The sequence below is a fragment of the Prionailurus viverrinus genome, chromosome B1 (genome assembly GCF_022837055.1).
Source record: "Prionailurus viverrinus isolate Anna chromosome B1, UM_Priviv_1.0, whole genome shotgun sequence".
Classification (NCBI taxonomy): Eukaryota; Metazoa; Chordata; class Mammalia; order Carnivora; family Felidae; genus Prionailurus; species Prionailurus viverrinus.
The window spans coordinates 134,769,117-134,789,163 of NC_062564.1; the positions used below are offsets into that span (position 1 = coordinate 134,769,117).

The window sequence follows — 20,047 nt, forward strand, 5'->3', positions numbered from 1 at the left end:
TTTTCCCCAGTATGTTTAAGGCTGGGTAAGAAGATGAGCTAGAAAAAAATATACTCAATTGATACAAGAGAAGCTACAAGACTCCCCCATCCAGTCCTTAGCCTATTAAAAGTGGAATAAAGCAAGGATTTGACCTGTTTTTTTTTTTTAATAAAGGATACATAAACTCCATTCATTTAAAGAATGACACCTATCTACCCAGAAACAACTGATTAGCCAATTCTCACACTCACTTCCTGCATTTGAGGCACGCCTCCAGAAAAAGATAATGTAAGTTCTACAACTTTTGACCCCAATCATAGTGTCAAAATTCATCCTTTAAATTGACATTGGTTTTAACAGTTTGTGTATGTGTGTGTGTTACTTGTGACATGAAAAGTTACTTATAAATATTTTTGGATGCTAGTAATCACCCTCCAAAAACTAAGTAGGCTTTACATGCAAGTAAAAATTTTGGTGGGGCAAATGTCAATTCAAAAGACAAACGTACACAATGGTAAAAGAAATAATTCTCTAATTGTAAAAGTGAAAGTCACTACAAATTAAACCCTTTTCTTAATAACTAACCATAGATACTTTTCTAGTTTTAATTCCAGCTTCCATCCTACCCTCTCCCCCACGCATACAAAGCCTCTAGGACATCAAAGTCAGAACACAACGTTATTATAAAAAAGTACAATAAATTTAGGGTTGGTTAATAAAGCAGTTAGTTCGCCTCTGTATGAACTCACTGAATCAATACAAGCATAAACTGAATAAAAATGCTAATGATATTAAAAGGAGAAATAATGTTTATCAAAGCACCACCCAGAAGCAACAGTGAGCAGGTAGCAAGTTTTCACTTTGATCCTGCCAACCCGGTCATCACAAATTTGGGGAAATACCAACACTTGTTTCATAATACAGCAACTTTTCTGAATTTTCCCAACGTTTAGTAAAACTCTGTAGATGTAAATTTTAAAATCTTGCTAATTAGTTACCAGCGCCCTTCATCCCACAGATCAGGTGTCCTACATTTTGTTTAGGTCCCCGCCTTGAAAACAAACCCGATTGCCCCATTTTCTGAGAGGTAAACTCCGCTCCAGGCAGCTCCCTATGAAGTCACCGCGTTTGTTGTTTCAAAGATGCAATTAAACGAACATGACACAAGGCCGTCGAAGAGATTAGTTGGAAGTGTGTGGAGGTGTCAATCACATATGTGTAAAGCAAATGAAAACTGCATTGCTACAACTCTATTTTAGTGGTAATAGTTCTCTCCATTCCCCCTTCTCCAGTATATTCACAATTAAACTTTTTAAGAACTTTCTCGACTTTCGCAAACTTTAGCTTTCCAGCTTTTTGTACTAAGTATCATGTAATGAGCAAAGGCCGGGTAAGTGGCGGGGCAGGGGGGGCGGGGGGCGGTATTTAACTGGGACACGGAGAGAAAAGCAATAAAAGAGCTTGCATCAGGCAGTGTATCTCCCTCTGCCCCCTCTTCCCCCCTTCCCACCCCTTCTTCTCTAAGCCCTTACATATACACATTCTTCTGGGCGGCCTCTAACCACACCATGTCCACAGTCATTTACAGAAATTAGAAACAGACTCCGGGATCCCTTCCCGCAGCACGCACAGAGCAGAGCTGTACTAGCAGGATGGGGCGATGTCACTCCCTACTACCCCACAACCTATTCTTACGCCCCCTCTGGGGTTTCATTCCCAGGAATCCGGCCGAGAAGGTGGATCTAGAGAATTCACAGTGAAACTTCGCCTCCTCCTTCCCCACGCCAGCCACCCCACCAAGAACACCAAAGCAAACTTCCTTTCCCAGCTGGGCAACAGAAGAGTTGATTGCAGGGGCAAGAGCAGAAGCCGAGAGAGGAGGAGGACAGGGAGCGTGGTGTACTTTGTTCTGCACTTCTGCAAATCCCCAGCAGAGCCCAGGGCTGCTCTCGTCCTTACCCGCTCGTCCGGAGACCCGGTCCTGCTACTGGAGCGCGGGGCGAGGGCTGAGGGGACGCAGCGTTGGGGCGGGCCGCCGGCAGCCGCCTGGGGCGCCGAGAGCCACCACCTCTTCTCCGCCAAACGGCTGCGGGCGTGGGCCGAAGTAGCTGAAGAAGGAGCCTGGGGAGGGGGCGAAGAGGAGCAGCATCTCCTCCTCCTCCACGCCTCGGAAACACCCCTCCGGCGGCGACCCCGACCGACCGCCTGACCCCCGAGTGCTGGCGCACCCTCTCTGCGCTCCTGTCCTGTGCGCGCCTCCTAGAGCTTCGCCAAAATCCTCCGGCGGGGGGCGGCTCAACGCCTGCAGCCGGCTCCGAGCGTTGCCGAGACGGCTGAGGCAGATCGGGGAGCTAGGGAGTGCTGCGCGCCAGCAAGCCGGTCTCCAGGGGCCGCGACCATGGTGTGTGACCCTCGCCGCGCCGCGGCCGCCGGAGCTACTATCACAGCTCGGGCTCCACCTCAGGCAGCCGGCACGGCCCCGCCCCCGTCCCTGTCACTCAAGCCTTTTCCCGGGCTCTAGGAGCACCGTCGATCGGCGACCCTGCGCTCCCCTCCGCCTCATTGGCCTGCCAGGCATCCAGCCCCGCCCCCCTCCCCAGGGACGAGGTCGCCGGGGAGACCAGCGCCCCGGTTCCCCTGACAACCGGTGCCTAGGGCCTGGCTTATTAGCGTTCTGGCTAACCAGAAGCTCAGGTTGATAGCCGGGCGGCCAAGTCCCTAGCCCCTGCACGGTGGACTCCTACTTTTAGGCCAAGCCGAAAACGCCGCCGACCGCCCCCGCGCTTCCAACTTCAGAAACAGAACTTTATGGCCCTGGGGAGTGTGAGGGGAGAGTGAAAAATGTCTAACTGCTCGCTCTTTCCCTGTGAATCGAAGTGACCCCTCCCCCACCTTGCCCTCCCTTGCTTCCAGCCTTGTTTCCATACTCTCACCGGGCGGATTTGGGCTTTGAAAGGGTGAGGAGAAGAGGGGAGAGAGAGAAAGGGCTGGGCTCTGCCAGCTCCCTGCAGCAATATAGCAACTTGGAAATGGCGGGGTCAATGAAAACAGCTCGGTGAGTTTTCCCACAGTTGTAAAGTGATCTTCAAAGGTGTGCTGGCAGCGCTGCGTCAACCCACATGCCCTCGGGAAAACTCAAATACTCATATTTTGGGGGAGAAAAGTATGTAAATTCTTATGTTAAAATTCCTCTGAAACTAAGATAATCCTAAAGTTAAAAAAATTAAAAGGTTTAACGTAATCGAATAAAATAGAGAATATCCAATTTTCTATGTAGGACTACACATTGCGACTTGGCAAAGTAGATGTCCTAGCAGCAATTCCCCTCCTGCAAACAGATTTGGATTTCAACAATCAAGAGGGAAGTCTTGCTGAATTCAAGAGCAAACAGTATCTTGTCATTTGAGTTTCAAAAGTTTGGGTTAATTCCCGGGCCACTCCGGGAAGGGGACCTGGGGGTAAATGTAGTCCTGGACTGACAGCATTGAGCCCTAGGTGAATCTAAACTTCTTGGTTGGCTCCAAAATGGAGAGATCTGAGGCGAAATTAAAACTGCAGTCCTAGGCTCCCTAACCCCTGAGGCTGCTGTACATGTATGATGAATGAGGGAATTAATAGTAATGATTTACCTCTGGCGAGCACTCGAGTTTTCATTATCTCATTTACTAAATGAATAACTGTGATGTATGTGTTCACTCAAATATGCCTTGCAAGTATGCACTGAATGTAATTACTCACAGTGCTAAACACAATGGAAAATGCACAGCGAAATTTTGAGATAAGGTCCTTGCCCTCAAGGAGCTAACCACAGAGCCTAAGAAAAGTAGCATTCTTGAAACAAATTGAGATTAGGGCTAGAATGTGCAGCTAAACTGAGTACAGGAGCAGATGAAAGAAAGTCTGTGGTAGGTAGAATGGACTCGATCAGTCACATTAAGGAGCAGGGGGATTTAAACTGGGTTTTGAAGGGTACGTAGTGGGATGAATGAAGCACAGAAGAGGAAACAGAAAATTGAGGGAAATAACGTAAAACCAAAGTGCAACAGCAGGAATAGAGTGGTGAAAGTAGATAATAGTAGAATAATAGAGACCAGCCCAGTCAAACTGGAGACAGAAGTGAAGGATTGAAGTCCTTTCCCTAGTCCTTACCCCATTTTCTGAAATAGGAATTTTTTTTAAGTATTCTGGTTGATGTATCAGGGTGGTAAGGTAGAATATCTGCCTCAATTTGCCATTGAAAGAAAGCAAATGCAAATTCAAATCAGAAGGAAAGTGTAAAGAGTAGAGTGTTGGAAATTTTCACAAAAGTAGACAAACCACAGTGTTGTGAGCATTTTTTTTTTTTCCATTAAGGCCATTTCAGGTGGTTGCCCTCAAGGCCTTTTCACCAGTAATCCCTCTGTTTTGTATAAGCTAAAAGGCTGGTTTTAAAATAAATGACTGTGATACCAAAACCTGATAATACAAAAGAGAAATCTATAAATTAATCTTCTTTTGGATATAATGGAAAATGAAAATACATACCTAAAATACAATTAGAACCCAGAACTATGTCACAAATGCTATGGCAAAATTAAGAGGCATTATGTATCTGTATGAATGTTTCAACTGATAATTAAAAGTATTTTGTAAAATCTAGCATCATTCCTTAAAAACTTTTAAAGAATTTAAAATAGATAATTTAACAATATGTATTTTATACCAAAGCCAGAAACTTGCTTTATAATGAAACATTGTAATTATTCCCATTGAAGTCAGAAACAAGGATATGATAGCCAATCCAATGAGACATGGAATAGAAATACAAAATTAAATACTGAAAGTAGATTAGGATTGTCATTTGTTTGCAAATTATATGAAAACTCCATAGATCAATTGAAAAACTTTTAAAATGAGTTAAGGTAACCAGTTATAAAAATTAATATACAAAATCAACAGCTTTCCCATGTACAAACCCTAACTAGTTAGAACATACAATATAAAAAGTATCCTATTTATAATAACCACAATTAAATAGCTAAAAATGAATACCAAAAGAAATTAATAAAATTTACTTTAAAAATGATGGCCTTATGACACAAAAATGTTTGAATAAAGAAGAGATATACTTTTAGGTTAAATACCAAGACTCAAACATCATATAATATCTTCTACAAGTAATCTATATACCTAGTACAATTTTAACCAAATGTGTAACAATACTTTTGGGAATTTGAGAAAATACTTTCAAAATTCATTTGCAATATTAACCTTTTAGAAATAATCAATGATTATGGCACAAGAACAGACACTCAGATCAATGGAACAGAATAGAGAACCCAGAAATGGACCCACAAACGTATGGCCAACTAATCTTTGACAAAGGAGGAACGAATAGCCAATGGAATAAAGACAGTCTCTTCAGCAAGTGGTGCTGGGAGAACTGGACAGCGACATGTGGAAGAATGAACCTGGACCACTTTCTTACACCGTACACAAAAATAAGCTGAAAATGGATGAAAGACCTAAATGTAAGACAGGAATCCATCAGAATCCTCGAGGAGAAAGCAGGCAAAAACGTCTTTGATCTTGGCCGCAGCCACTTCTTACTCAACACATCTCCGGAAGCAAGGGAAACAAAAACAAAAATGAACTATTGGGACCTCATCAAAATAAAAAGCTTCTGCACAGTGAAGGAAACAATCAGCAAAACTAAAAGGCAACTGATGGAATGGGAGAAGATATTTGCAAATGACATACAAGATAAAGGGTTAGTATCCAAAATCTATAAAGAACTTATCAAATTTAACACCCAAAAAACAAATAATCCAGTGAAGAAATGCGCAAAAGACATGAATAGCCACTTCTCCAAAGAAGACATCCAGATGGCCAACCGACACATGAAAAAATGCTCAATATCACTCATCATCAGGGAAATACAAATCAGAACCACAATGAGATACCATCTCACACCTGTCAGAATGGCTAACATTAACAACTCAAGCAACAACAGATATTGGCGAGGATGCGGAGAAAGAGGATCTCTTTTGCACTGCTGGTGGGAATGCAAACTGGTGCAACCACTCTGGAAAACAGTCTGGAGGTTCCTCAAAAAATTAAAAATAGAACTACCCTATGACCCAGCAATTGCACTACTAGGTATTTATCCAAGGGATACAGGTGTGCTGTTTCGAAGGGACACGTGCACCCCAATGCTTATAGCAGCACTATCAACAATAGCCAAAGTATGGAAAGAGCCCAAATGTCCATCGATGGATGAATGGATAAAGAACATGTGGTATACATATATACAATGGAGTATTACTCGGCAATCAAAAAGAATGAAATCTTGCCATTTGCAAATACGTGGATGGAACTGGAGGGTATTATGCTAAATGAAATTAGTCAGAGAAAGACAAAAATCATATGACTTCACTCATATGAGGACTTTAAGAGACAAAACAGATGAACATAAGGGAAGGGAAGCAAAAATAATATAAAAACAGGGAGGGGGACAAAACATAAGAGACTCTTAAATATGGAGAAGAAGCAGAGGATTACTGGAGGGGTTGTGGGAGTGGGGATGGGCTAAATTGATAAAGGCATCAAGGAATCTATTCCTGAAATCATTGTTGCACTATATGCTAATTTGGATGTAAATTAAAAAATAAAATTAAAAATTCTGAAAAAAAAAAGCTCGTGAGGAAATGGGCTCGGTCATTTCTATCCAGCACATTAAATTAAATACCAGGTACAGTATATGATAAATACCAGGTGCAATATATAATAAAAGAGGAACATGTATCATTCAATGAATAGTGTTGAGAAATCTAGCTATTTCTTGTGTACCTTTTGTGGTGGCACACACACATACACATGTTCTTTTTTGAAGTCAGGTTAGCTCACATACTTATCTAATGCTTTTTTTAAGCTTTGTAATATCTCTTTGATCTCTATCATCAGATCCTCTAGATACACCTAGCTCTTTTGAATGGCTGTTTAATGTTCTGTTGCTTAGATATGACATAATTTATTTAACTTCTCCCTTTTTAATGGACATATAGGTTATTCCCAAACTTCTGCTATTCCTTACAATTAGAAATCCATTTCTTTGTACTTGGTCCTGTCTTACATGTGAAACAGAACTGTAGGTTTGGCTTCTAGAAGTATAGTTGCTGGATTAAAGAGTAAGCACATTTTACATATGATAGACAAAACCAAGCTGCCCTCTAAAGAAGTAGTACCAATTAGTCATCCCAATACAGGTGGAAAGTTTGATAGCTCATTTTGTTTCCCCACACCCTCACCAATATGACATTATCAAACTTTATTGATCTTTTCCAATCTAATAGGTACAGAATGCTGTCACATTACAAGTATAGTTTTCATTCTCATATGAGTATTTTTTTGTATTCTTACAAGCCATTTTGTTTTCTATTACAAAAAATATTCTTCCATTTTTTTCTTCTAGACTTTCATGGCTTTGTTTTTCACATTTTATTTTTTGATCTGTATGGAATCTATTTTGGTGATAGCAGCAGATACCCACTTGCCTCCCAAATCTTAAAAGAATTTGTTAATTTTGCTACATAGAATACAAAGCTTCTAGATAGTAATGAAAACAACAATGAATACAAAATTTACAAAAGGAGAAATTCAGAAAAGCAATGAATATTTGAAAATAAACTGTATACAGTTTATACACTGTTGTCTATATACAACTGTATAAAGAAAAAAATAAAAATGAAATTATCTACAAGTATCAAATTATCTACAAGTATCAAATCAAAGACTTATACTATTTGGTATTGGTGAAAACATGTGAAATAGATACCATCCCATGATTGTTTGGTAAGATTACAGTTTCACTTGTTCCATTTGGGAGTGTAGTTGCATTTTCTTTCATAATATATAATGTTTATACCCATTTGCTGATTCCACTTAGGACATTTGTCCTAAATATTTACATATATAACCAGAGATATGATCAAGAATATTCACTGCAGTATTGTTGGTAGTCATAAATTTAAAAACAGAACAAATGTCCATAATAGCAGAATGATTAAATAAAATACAGCCACCCATATATATTATCCAGTGACAAAATAAAAAATAATATGATTTCCATTAAAAAATACATCTATCTATGTATACTGCAAAATTTATACTGACAGTTTCTCTGAGGATTAGAATTACATAAACATTGCATTTCTGAAAGGTTTTTATTTAAAATCTTTACAACATGTGTGTGTTACTTTTGTTAGAAAAGGTCTAGGGTATTAAGAAGACAAACTGCCAGATATAAAATAAATAAGTCATGGGGATGTAATGTATAGCATTGGGGCTATAGCTAATAACAATGTATCATATATTTGAGAGTTGCTGAGAGTAGATCTTAAAAGTTTTCATCATAAGAAAAAAAACTTTTCTATAAATTAATTAAATTTAAATTAAATTTAAAAAAATTCTGTTCCTCTGTGCTAGTAGCCACATTTCAAGTGCTCACTAGCCAGCCTTGTGTGGCTACTGGCTCCTGAATGACACAGCACAGATGCACAGAACATTTCCATCATTACTGTAAGTCCTATTGGACAATGCTACTTTAGAGGCTAGCATAGCTGATTTTTCTCTTAAAGACTAAATAAAAATTATTTCTCTTTTGCCAGCTTCTATAAATAAACAAAAAGGTCAGCAGATTATCACTACTAACATAAAGAAATTAAACAGCTGGACTTAACACAGATATAATTGGGCTCCCAAGTGGTTCATGGACCTCAGAATATTCATCATTTAGAGACCAAACTTGTGTCTCACTTTAAGTCAGGAATATTTTATGTGGACCCATGGATCATCCCTTAAGGATCCCTTAAGGATCATCCCTCCTTAAGACTGTATTCCAGATCTGTGTATTTGTGCATTTTTCTAGGGAAAGTATCTGTACATTTCAGAAAGTTCAGAAAGGTAAATTTCATATCTTTCCAAAATGTTAAGATTGTGTGCTTGAAATGTCAATGGTTTTAAAACATCACCTTTACCTCAAAGGTTGAAATGAATTCTAGGCTAATCTAAATCTGTAAATAGCAATGTTTTCCCAGCTGGCTTCTTGTGTTCATCTCAATATGAAACATTTGTATTCTGGCTTGTACTAACTGTGTCAGTGTTTTTCTTCCTTTAAGCCCAGAAACATATTATTCTTTTTTGCTTACAGAGTAAGGACTGTGATGGGAACTTTGCCCAAGGGAGAAGCAGAAGCAAGATAAGTAATCCACCAAAACATGAGCAGGTAATTGGAGCACAAAGTCTGACAGTGCTTAAGGAAGACTTTGTGAGACAGTACTGACACTTCCAAGTGAACCAAGAATTAGCTGGGGAAAAATGCAGCAATGGAAACCAGATAGGACTACAATTACCCTCAGGTCCATTGAATAAACAGGTTATTTTCTTTTGGTAGTAGTTGAACTCTCTTTAGAATGTGAGAATTCCCCTAGGATGTAGAGTTACATGACAGCAATGGCACAGATAACTCTAAACATTGGGAGGCAGCCTGGTAGCTCAGTACTATGAAAGAGCACAGCATTTGCACTCAAAAGACCCAAGTACAAACCTTGGCAAGTCTCCTCACTTCTCTGAGTGTCATTTTCCTCATTTATAAAGAGAAGGAAATAAGAATAGCAGGTATGTTCTGCACATAATAGCCTGTAATGTTATTTCAGTATTCAGCAGTATTTCATGGAATATTTGTAAACTTTAAAGTGCTATTTAAGAAAATCAAACAACAATAACAACAAAAACTATGCAGACTTTTTTGGAATTAGTGTTTTAGACTTATTGAGAAAAAAGGTTTTTAAATAATCTCATTCTGAAGAGAAACTTTAAAAAAAATTTTTTTTTAATTTATATCCAAATTAGCATATAGTGCAACAATGATTTCAGGAGTAGATTCCTTAGTGAGAAACTTTTTAAAAAACTGTTTATTTATTTTTGAGAGAGAGCGAGAGAGAGCGCTAGTGAGTGAGGGGCAGAGAGATGGAGACACAGAATCTGAGCTGTCAGCAAAGAGCCTGATGTGGGGCTCAAACTCATAAGCCATGAGATCATGACCTGAGCCACAGTTGGACGTTTAACCAAATGAGCCACCCAGGCGACCCTGAAGAGAAAAAAAAAAAAAAAAAAAAATCAGGTACCAGTGCTAGATACTCTTATAAAAGGTTCATTCAGAAAATTTTAATTGTGGTACTGCTGTAACAAATTTTCTTTACCAACAAGACTCTAAGCTCTTTTCCAGTTTCCTCCCTACTGGCCCCCAGTTGACCAGGGTTTGTCAGTTACTCTGATTAGGGCTGGCGGTGTGTTAGGCTAAAAACATTCACCTACTCCTGCTTGATTTGCCTGCTGCTGCCTAATGGCTCTGCTTGAACCCAAATGTTTCCTGAGTGCCTCAGCTAGAAATCCTCACTTTCAGGAGTTAAACTGCAAGGGTGTTAACTTTAGAAGGTAGAAGTAAAAACTCACTTTACCTTTCAGCTTTCTCTCTTCGCACATTAGTATAGATTGGTTTATCAGATTAGGGTAGTTGTCACTTTAAACCCTGAGGGCGAGAGATACTCGGGAGGCAAATTTTAATTAGCTTGAAGGGGAAGAAGAAAAGAGGGAAGCTAGTTTCGGTGAGTGGAAGAGAGGGAGAGAAGAATTTGGTGGGGGGAGAGGTGTGTGGTATGAGGGTGGCCCGCAGGGCTGATGATACCAAGGGAGGGGATCAGGGAAGTATGTGTAGTACTAAAGGGGTGTGGCACTGAACTCAAACTGCCAATTCACAATTTTTACTAGGGCTGGTCCTGTCTCTGACTCATTTCTACTACTTGTCCTGGCAAGTTATGTAACTGCCTGTTCAGTTTGGTTGAAGGGAGGATGGCAAATAAGCACAACTCTTTTGTTGTTTGAAAGGAAGCCAGGTTTGAGCATACACAAAGTAACTTAATATGAACACACTGTCATCTAAACCTGACCTATAGGGCCTTGCCTTAGGGTTCATGACTGCTAACCTTGATTTTCTTAAGTGTTCCCAGCAATGGACACCAAATCAGAAGTGAAGCTTTCTAGTTTATGTTCTGTTTTAAAGAGGGTGATTTCACACTGTCCCATGAGAGTGAGCTGCTGTGCAAGAAAGTTGATCATTAAAGGCTTTGTTAGGCAGAGCTGGAGTGTTTAATAAAACAAAGCATCACTTCGCAAAAAATTTCTTAGCAGTTGATTGATTTTTACGTTTTCTCGTATAATGTCTAATACAAAACTAAGGAGGAAAAATAGTCTTATCTACAAACACTAATTATCGATTTAGAGCCAAACCCAGAGTTAGAATACTCATATAAACAGGAGAAATGCCACATTTTACAACCACATGAAGAGAGGAAATTTGTCTTACTTGGAGAGTTGAAGCTGTTAAGATTAGTAGTTCTTTAGTTCACCTTAAAGTAGAGAACTATTAAAAATTATACATATGTAAATTAAGTATTTTATTTTTACCCAAAACCTATCATTATACATTCATTAGCCAATCTTTTGATGTTGGGCCAAGGTTTTTCAGACCATAAATCTGTGGTTGAGAGTTGTAGGTTGTCTTTTTTACATAAACCTTTCCTAAATGCAAAATCTACAATTTTCTCTTTTGATTTTTATTAAAGGAAGCGTAGAACTTGAGGACACTACAGTTTTCTTACCTCTGGTAATTCGTGGCAGTAATTTGCTTTTTTATAGCATTCAACTTCATTTTTAAAAATTGTGTTAGCGGCGCCTGGATGGCTCAGTGAGTTCACCGTCTGACTTCGGCTCAGGTCATGATCTTGCCTTTCACGACTTTGAGCCCCACGTCCGGCTCTGTGCTGACAGCTTGGAGCCTGGAGCTCGCTTCAGAGTCTGTCTCTCTGTCTCTGTGCCCCTACCCTGCTCATGCTCTGTCTCTCTCTCTGTCTCTCAAAAATAAAGTAAAAAAAAAAAAAAAAACAAGCAAAAACCCCCAAAAAACTGTGTTAAAATATACATAATCTAAAACTCACTACTCTAAGTGTGTTTATAACTTTCAACTTAATTTTCACTTTGCACTTATACTTAATAAAGTGTATAAAAGTTAAATTATCTAAGTACATTAGCAAGAATAACTCACATTCAGAGTTTGGGAAACTAAAACAATTGATTTAAATTTTTTTTTAATGTTATTTATTTTTGAGAGAGAGAGAGAGCAGGAGAGGGTCAGAGAGAGAAGGGACACAAAATCTGAAGCAGGCTCTGAGCTGTTAGCACAGAGCCTGATATAGGGTTCGAACTCAGGAACTGAAAGATTATAACCTGAGCCGAACTTGGATGCTTAACCAACTGAGCCACCCAGGCACCCCACAAAACAATCGAGTTTTATGTAAGTTTCATGAGGGCAGGATTTGAGTCTGTTTTATTCACTGCTGTGTCCCTCCCTCCTAGAATAGAGCCTGTCACAAAGTGGACACTCAGACACTATTAAAGGAATGAATCAACGGCTGCTGGTGGTTATAACTCATCTGGAGGAGGCAGAAATGTACAGGTATGCTATGATATAGCCCATTAGTAAACATTCAGCGGCCATGGACATCAGTCTGTGTGTTTTTAAATTTTTTTTTTTTCAACGTTTATTTATTTTTGGGACAGAGAGATACAGAGCATGAACGGGCGAGGGGCAGAGAGAGAGGGAGACACAGAATCGGAAACAGGCTCCAGGCTCTGAGCCATCAGCCCAGAGCCCGACGCGGGGCTCGAACTCCCGGACCGTGAGATCGTGACCTGGCTGAAGTCGGACGCTTAACCGACTGCGCCACCCAGGCGCCCCAGTCTGTGTGTTTTTATAGAGGGAATGGAGAACATCAGTTAATCCTGTAATGTGGTTTGACCAAGTGAAGGTAATTTAATAGAGCTATTTTATTTTGAAAAAATCCCCATGTAGCACTTAACACAGGATGTTATATCCAGCAAGTGTTCTGAAGATATTAATCTTTGTTGATTGTTGGTTGATCTCTTTATTCTTGGTATTCTACTGGGAGAAGGAGAGAGAAACGGGTGAGGATAAATGGTAGAGATATTAATATGCAAATATAGGGGCGCCTGGGTGGCTCAGTTGGTAAAGCTTCCGACTTCGGCTCAGGTCATGATCTCAAGGTCCGTGAGTCCAAGCCCCGCGTCGAGCTCTGTGCTGACAGCTCAGAGCCTGGAGCCTGTTTCAGATTCTGTGTCTCCCTCTCTCTGACCCTCCCCTGCTCATGCTCTGTCTCTCCCTGTCTCAAAAATAAATAAAACATTAAAAAAAAAAACATTAAAAAAATTTTTTAAAATATGCAAATATACAGTATACTCTTGGAGTGTGGAGGGGAAAAGGGATTTTTCTTACTCTCTCAAAACAGTTACTAAACTTTGCTGGTAATATAAACTCAAAGAGTAATGAACTCTATTCCCTTTGGTCAGAGAATATACTGTAATTATTCGGCTTTCAGTAAACATTCCTTTGCTTCATTATAGTTTGAATGATCCTCCATTTTCTTATTCAGTTCTCTTAATGGGAAGTCTTTCCAGTGCCACCAATGGCAACTCTAACTAAATGAAGGCTTACAGTATTTATCAGCCAAAAGCCTGTTAGCCAAAAATCACTGTGTTTAAAACTCTCATCAGCTTGGGCTATAGACTGGATGGATTCCAGTTACATAAATAACACAAATTGAGTCCTGTCTTCTCCCAGAGGACCCCTAGACTCCAGAAAATGTGTTGTCTACCTCTCATACTTCTAGAAATCTCCAAGTAATGGTTTACATGTTCTCTCTAATGTTTGTCTTCGTTCTTGTGCTCAAACCTCTTCCTGAAAGTCTAATGCCTGAACATCACATGAAGGCACGTGCTTGCTCTTTCCGCTGTGGCCCATACCCTCCATGAGACAATGAATATCAGTGTCAAGGAGATTGTCTTCCAGTGTTCCCCAAAGCTGTCAGCAATGAGACAGAGCTGGGCTGGGCTCCTCTGCAGAAGTAAGGCACCATTGTGCAATATTTTGTCACATGGTTCTTGAAGTGGCACTGTTCATGTTCATTATATCACAATGTCTCTGTTGAAATTCACTGTTTTAAGTACATGAAAGTGAAGGGAGGTAGTCACCATGCCATGCCTTTCCCTTTACTGTCATCACCCTACACACATACTCTCACATACATACTCTTTCCCTGGTCTTCAACCAAACATAAAAGTATTTCTGTGCATAAACTCTTCCAAATAGATGCTTTGAGAGACCACCAGCCCTCCTGTTCAGCAAATAGCCAGACTCTGGTAATCAGAATATTGCAGGAGAATGTGCTGGGGATAAGTACCATTCTTTTTCAGATAGAAGAAATATCTTCTAGTTAAAGGGTAATCCTTTGTTTTGGGTGTCTGACCATGTTTTTCTCAGTAGAATAGGGCAGTGCATCAGAAAGGCTATTAGCTCCAAGCAATAAAATATCTGATAAGTAGTGGCTTAATCAGATAGTGTTATTTTTCTCATAAAAAGCCAGGTGGTCCTCAAAAAATTAAAAATAGAACTTTATGACCAGCAATTACACTACTAGGTATTTACCCAAGGGATACAGGTGTGCTATTTCAAAGGGACACATGCACCCCAATGTTTATAGCAGCACTATCAACAATAGCTAAAGTATGGAAAGAGCCCAAATGTCCATCGATGGATGAATGGATCAAGAAGATGTGGTATATACATATACAATGGAGTATTGCTCAACAATCAAAAAGAATGAAATCTTGCCATTTGCAACTATGTGGATGGAACTAGAGGGTATCATGCTAAGCGAAATTAGTCAGAGAAAGACAAATATAATATGACTTCACTCATATGAGGAATTTAAGAGACAAAACAGATGAACAGAATGGAAGGGAAGCAAAAATAATATAAAACCGGGGGGGGGGACAAAACATAAGAAAGTCTTAAATATAGACAATAAACAGAGTTGCTGAAGGGGTTATGGGAGGAGGGATGGGCTAAATGGGTAAGGGGCATTAAGGAAGAGCACTGGGTGTTATACATAGGGGATGAATCATTGGAATCTACTCCTGCAATCATTGTTGCACTATATGCTAACTAACTTGGATATAAATAAATAAATTAAATAAATAAATAAATAAATAAATAAATAAATAAATAAATAAATAGGAACCAGGTGGTAAGCAACTGTTTCTGATGTCCAAGCCAGGGTCACTGCACTTCAGTTCTCTTTGCCTTCCTCTTCAAATTATGATAGGACCCTACAACCCAGCAATCACACTACTAGCTATTCATCTAAAGGTATAAAAATGCTGATACTAAGGGACACATGCACCTCAATGTTTATAGCAACACTATCAACAATAGCCAAATTGTGGAAAGAGCCCAAATGTCCATTGACTGGTGAATTGATAAAGAAGATGTAGTATATACACAACGCGTGCGCGCGCGCGCACACACACACACACACACTGCAGTATTACTCAGTGGTCAAAAAGAATGAAATCTTGTCATTTGTAACAATGTAGATGGAACTAGAGTGTATTTTGCTAAGCAAAATAAGTCAGTCAGAGAAAGACAAATATCATGTGACTTTACTCATATGAAGAATTTAAGATACAAAACATAGGGGGAAGGGACGGAAAAATAAGATAAAAACAGAGAGGGAGGCAAACCATGAGGGAATCTTAAATACAGGGAACAAACTGAGGATTGCTGGAGGGGAGGTGAGTGGAGGGATGGGCTAAAAGGGTGATGGACATTAAGAAGGGCATTTGTTGAGATGAGCACTGGGTGTTGTATATAAGTAATGAATCACTGGGTTCTACTCCTGAAACCAATACTACACTGCATATTAACTATCTTGACTTTAAATAAATTAATTAAAAAATCATAATAGGATGGCTGTAACTCCAGATATTCAATCCTCTTTCAAGACCAAATGAAGGATGGGAAATATGGAGTCAGCCTTGGCTGTTCTCTGTCTCTTTGTGTCTCTGTCTGTCTCTCTCTATGTATATATAATTGTGTGTGTGTGTGTGTGTGTGTGTGTGTGTGTGTGTGTATAAAATTAAAAGCTTTTCCTAAAAGACTTTACTCTTTTCGCCTACATATTAGTGGCCAAAATTGTGTCCAGCTAAATACAAGGAAAGCAAGGAAGCAAGTACTTAGCTTTTCTTGTCTAGCAAAGGCAGGCATGGGAAACAGGGTTTGGAAATGAATACTGGATTACTAAGGCAATCATTAGTATCTTCTGTGTTAGTATCCCCAGCATGGGTGTACTACAGGCAGTTTGGTTCAGTGGCTGGTAAGAATAGGTTGAACAGGTTATACGGATGTAGTAATAATAAGTTTTCTATGAATCTTTAAGTAAACAAGTAAGAACTTTAAAAGCATTTCAATTTAAAACAAATTTTAAATAAATTAAAAAATTACAATAATGTTTTCATAAAATAATTTTCTTTATATCACTTCAACAATTATATTAATAACATGTTCAACTATAACCACAGTAGTAAGATAAAAATATAAATATAGTTATCAACTAAATGCAAAAATCTGACAAAAGGTTATATTAGTATCATTGGTTTCTCAGTTACTATAGAAAATTTGCTATCAAATTACTCATCTTTACAGGTCCATTGATTTAGTTCCCAATTTCTGTTTGATGGTCATTGGTGCCAGGCCACTGCCTCTCTCTTCCCCCTCAGTGTCATATAAGTGTGTTTTCTTTGGGTGACTCAGGTGATCATTTCAATCTTCCTTTAGTTATAGATTAAGCCAAGTAAAATGTAACAGCTCTAAGGCACAAGAGGCCTGTAATGGAGGAGAAAACAAATAGCCATAGTAAATTTGACATGATCATGAGTGAAGTTAAGGTTTATATGGTTCTGGTAAAACTAAGGTCCTGAGTTAATATTTATATGATAAGAGTGCAAAAACCCTTGCTTAATTTTGTCTATTTCATACTATTACTGTAATAATTATCTGGAAAGCATCTATTTATATTAGTAATATGGCATTTTCCCCTTGAAAATAATATCATTTTATACTGTGCTTCTAACAGTGTAAAGGAAAATGTACTCATTATTTTGCCTTGAACTTTTAAATTTCTTCTTCCCAACACTGATTGTTTTTGACTGTGAAACAACTAGAGATTCCTTTTGGCTTACTTTTTCTATTCTTTCATAAATGACTTTGATATTTGTTGTTACTTTCACTTTTGTATATGATAAATATTGCTTGTAATTTTGAAGACAAAGAAAAAAGCTTATAGATTCACTGTAAAGTTCTGGAGAATTCTTACTATATTTGGCACCTGATTAATAATACTTTAACAGACAATAAGTTTTTATTTAGCCATCTGCAAATCACCTGATTCACTTGCCACCTCAGTGTTTAAAGATAGGTGGGAATGACTTAGCATGTTTTTTTTTTGATGATTTTTAGGAATTCATCAATGCCAGCTAATAATACCCAATATCATGCAGTTCAACTGTTAGTGTCATGCTTTTATTCCTATTAATAATATTTTTAAAAAATGATAGTGTGTGCAAAGATGCATGGATGTAAATTATACAAAGAATTTTAGGGTGCCTGGGTGGCTCAGTTGATTAAGTGTTCAACTTGGGCTCAGGTCGTGATCTCATGGTTGGTGACTTTGAGCCCTGTGTTGGGTTCTGCGCTGACAGCTAAGAGCCTGGAGGCTGCTTTGGATTCTGTGTCTCCCTCTCTCTCTGACTCTCCCCCAATTGTGTTCTCTCTCTCTCATAAATAAATAAATAAAAATTGAAAAAAGTGGGGGGAACCTGGGTGGCTCAATCCTTTAAAGCCTCTGACTTTGGTTCAGGTCATGATCTCGCAGTATGTGGGTTTGAGCCCCACATTGCGCTCTGAGCTGATGGTGTGGAGTCTGCTTGGGATTCTCTCTCTGCCCCTCCCCCACCGGCACTCCTTCTCTGTCTTTATCTCAAAATAAAGAAATAAACTTAAAAAAAGAATTTCACGATATTATGTCTCATCTTCACCAAAAAACACAAATATGGTAACAAACAACTCAAAGAAGGATAACTTCACTCTGCAAAAATGAATAAGAGTGAACATATATATTTGTTAAGACAGAACATCTTCTAGGAGAATTTAATGTGATTGAAATATCATTGGTGAAGATTTGATAAAGTACTAATTGTTTTTCTTCGTTTTCATTTTCCTGCATGTGAATATATATAATTTTCATGAAAGAATCTCAATTTAATTTTCCTAATTAGAGAGCTAATATAATCTATAGTTTGATGGTTTTTATCATATTTTTGATAGCACATTATTATTTTTTGACCTGTAGACATTTGGAAGGGACATATACATTTGCTTATGGTGGTTATTTAATAGATGTTTAATTTTTTCTTATTATTTTATATTTCTTTACATTTATTATTATTTTTTTCTCTCCTTGTTTTGAGACCTTGGAGCTGAGTTTTCCATTTCTGTAGGCGTTTTTGTTTTTGTTTTTGTTTTTGTTTTTGTTTTGAGACAAGGACAGGTTCATATGCCTACAGAAATTCCAAAAGACATGGTGCCATGACTTCTGATTGTCTGCTGGGTGTTTCCCTATGTTCAAAGTAATTTCTTTTCCCACTTGAAATAAAAAAGGAGGCAATAATTTTAATATATACCCCAAAGATAATATTAATTTAAATTGGAATAGAAGACCATTCATTCAAATACCACCGACACTCTATAATAGTGATTTTCCTGTGACTACGGTATAGGCTTTGCTCCTGGGAAGAATCTTGGCAGAACCAGAAACAAACTCTCCTTTGGTTTCACAGTTCCAAGCCCAATCAGTCTCACTGTGAAGCCTGTGAAGAGGAGTATTCCTAGGTGAAGTTGGTGGATAGTTAGGGGCTGCATTTTTCTTTCTCTCCTCTACCAAGTCCCCATTCTGAGCTCCACCTTAAGAAGTATGTTTCCAACTGAGTTGCTCAGGTTGCATGGGGTGGGGGGGGTGGGAAATAAATGACAGAAAGAAAGGTAGAAGGGTTTAATTATTTATTCAATTCCAGCCCCCATAGTTTTCCATTAAAATCTTGTTGAAAGAAATTTGATTTCAACATTATTACTAAGGCTTTTAGGATTTGTTTTATGACCTTTGACTATAACAAGAATGATATTTTTTAATTTTTTAAAAAGTTTATTTATTTATTTTGAGAGAGAGAGCAAACGTGTGAGTACATGAGTGGGGGAAGGGCAGAGAGAAAAATCCCAAGCAGGATCCATGCTGTCAGCACGTAGCCGACCTGGGGCTTGATCTCACAAACCATGAGATCATGACCTGAGCTGAAATCAAGAGTCAGTGACTTAACTGACTGAGTCACCCAGGCACCCTGATATTTTCTTTAAATATGAGAAATTAAAATCTTTGATAAAGCAGTGTGTTATTTAAATTTTAAGTAATTACCATTGAACAGCACAGAAAATGATACAAAATTTAGCCAAATTAATACCACTGATTTATTTTTATACAAGGGATATTGTTAGGTCTCATTATGAATTTGTTTCCAACATAACTATTTGTTGAAGTACAGGTTTTATTGAAGTTGGCTTAACTAGTAACTTTTAAAAACATCCTAAAAACATAGAAAGTGCACACCTGATTTAAAAAATATTCTTTTAGTATCTGGAAACTGAAAAACTTTTAAAAATTATTAAATAATTATTTCATAATTAAATAATTGTTGTATAATTATTATGGCAGTCAGTATCTTTAATAGAGATATCATCTATGTAGGCTTAAAATTCTAGTTTGTTAAGTGATGAGTGTCTCTAGGATGGCCAGACTCTAACTGACATAATAAATTTTATTTCAAAACTTGTTTTGTGAAGTAAAGTAAGAAACCGTGGGAGATATAAGAAAAAATACACACGTGTATATACACACATATATCTAGATTTGACTGTATTTACGTAAAGAAATATTGAGAAGATCCATGCCATTAAAAAATGCTGTTCAAAATGGTTACCTGTAAACAGGAAGGAATGGACCGCATT

At 38.3% G+C, this 20,047-nt stretch overlaps 2 protein-coding genes across 15 annotated transcripts in view; one reads left to right on the plus strand and one right to left on the minus strand.

Moving 5' to 3' along the window:
• PTPN13 (protein tyrosine phosphatase non-receptor type 13) overlaps nt 1–2,397 on the minus strand; it is a 233,990-nt gene extending 231,593 nt beyond the window's left edge. For 3 of the 6 annotated variants that reach the window (XM_047856951.1, XM_047856948.1, XM_047856947.1), the window contains exon 1: nt 1,942–2,396. The gene's annotated coding sequence lies outside the window, so the exon portion shown is untranslated. Of the gene's footprint in view, nt 1–1,941 lie in introns of all 6 variants that reach the window. The other 3 variants (XM_047856950.1, XM_047856952.1, XM_047856949.1) reach the window with 2 other exon arrangements.
• Nucleotides 2,398–2,624: 227 nt separating this feature from the next.
• Nucleotides 2,625–20,047, plus strand: part of MAPK10 (mitogen-activated protein kinase 10) — a 557,027-nt gene continuing 539,604 nt past the window's right edge. For 8 of the 9 annotated variants that reach the window (XM_047857257.1, XM_047857254.1, XM_047857261.1 and 5 more), the window contains exons 1-3: nt 2,625–3,037; nt 9,170–9,244; nt 12,433–12,532. The gene's annotated coding sequence lies outside the window, so the exon portion shown is untranslated. The remainder of the gene's footprint in view (nt 3,038–9,169; nt 9,245–12,432; nt 12,533–20,047) is intronic. The other variant, XM_047857258.1, reaches the window with a different exon arrangement.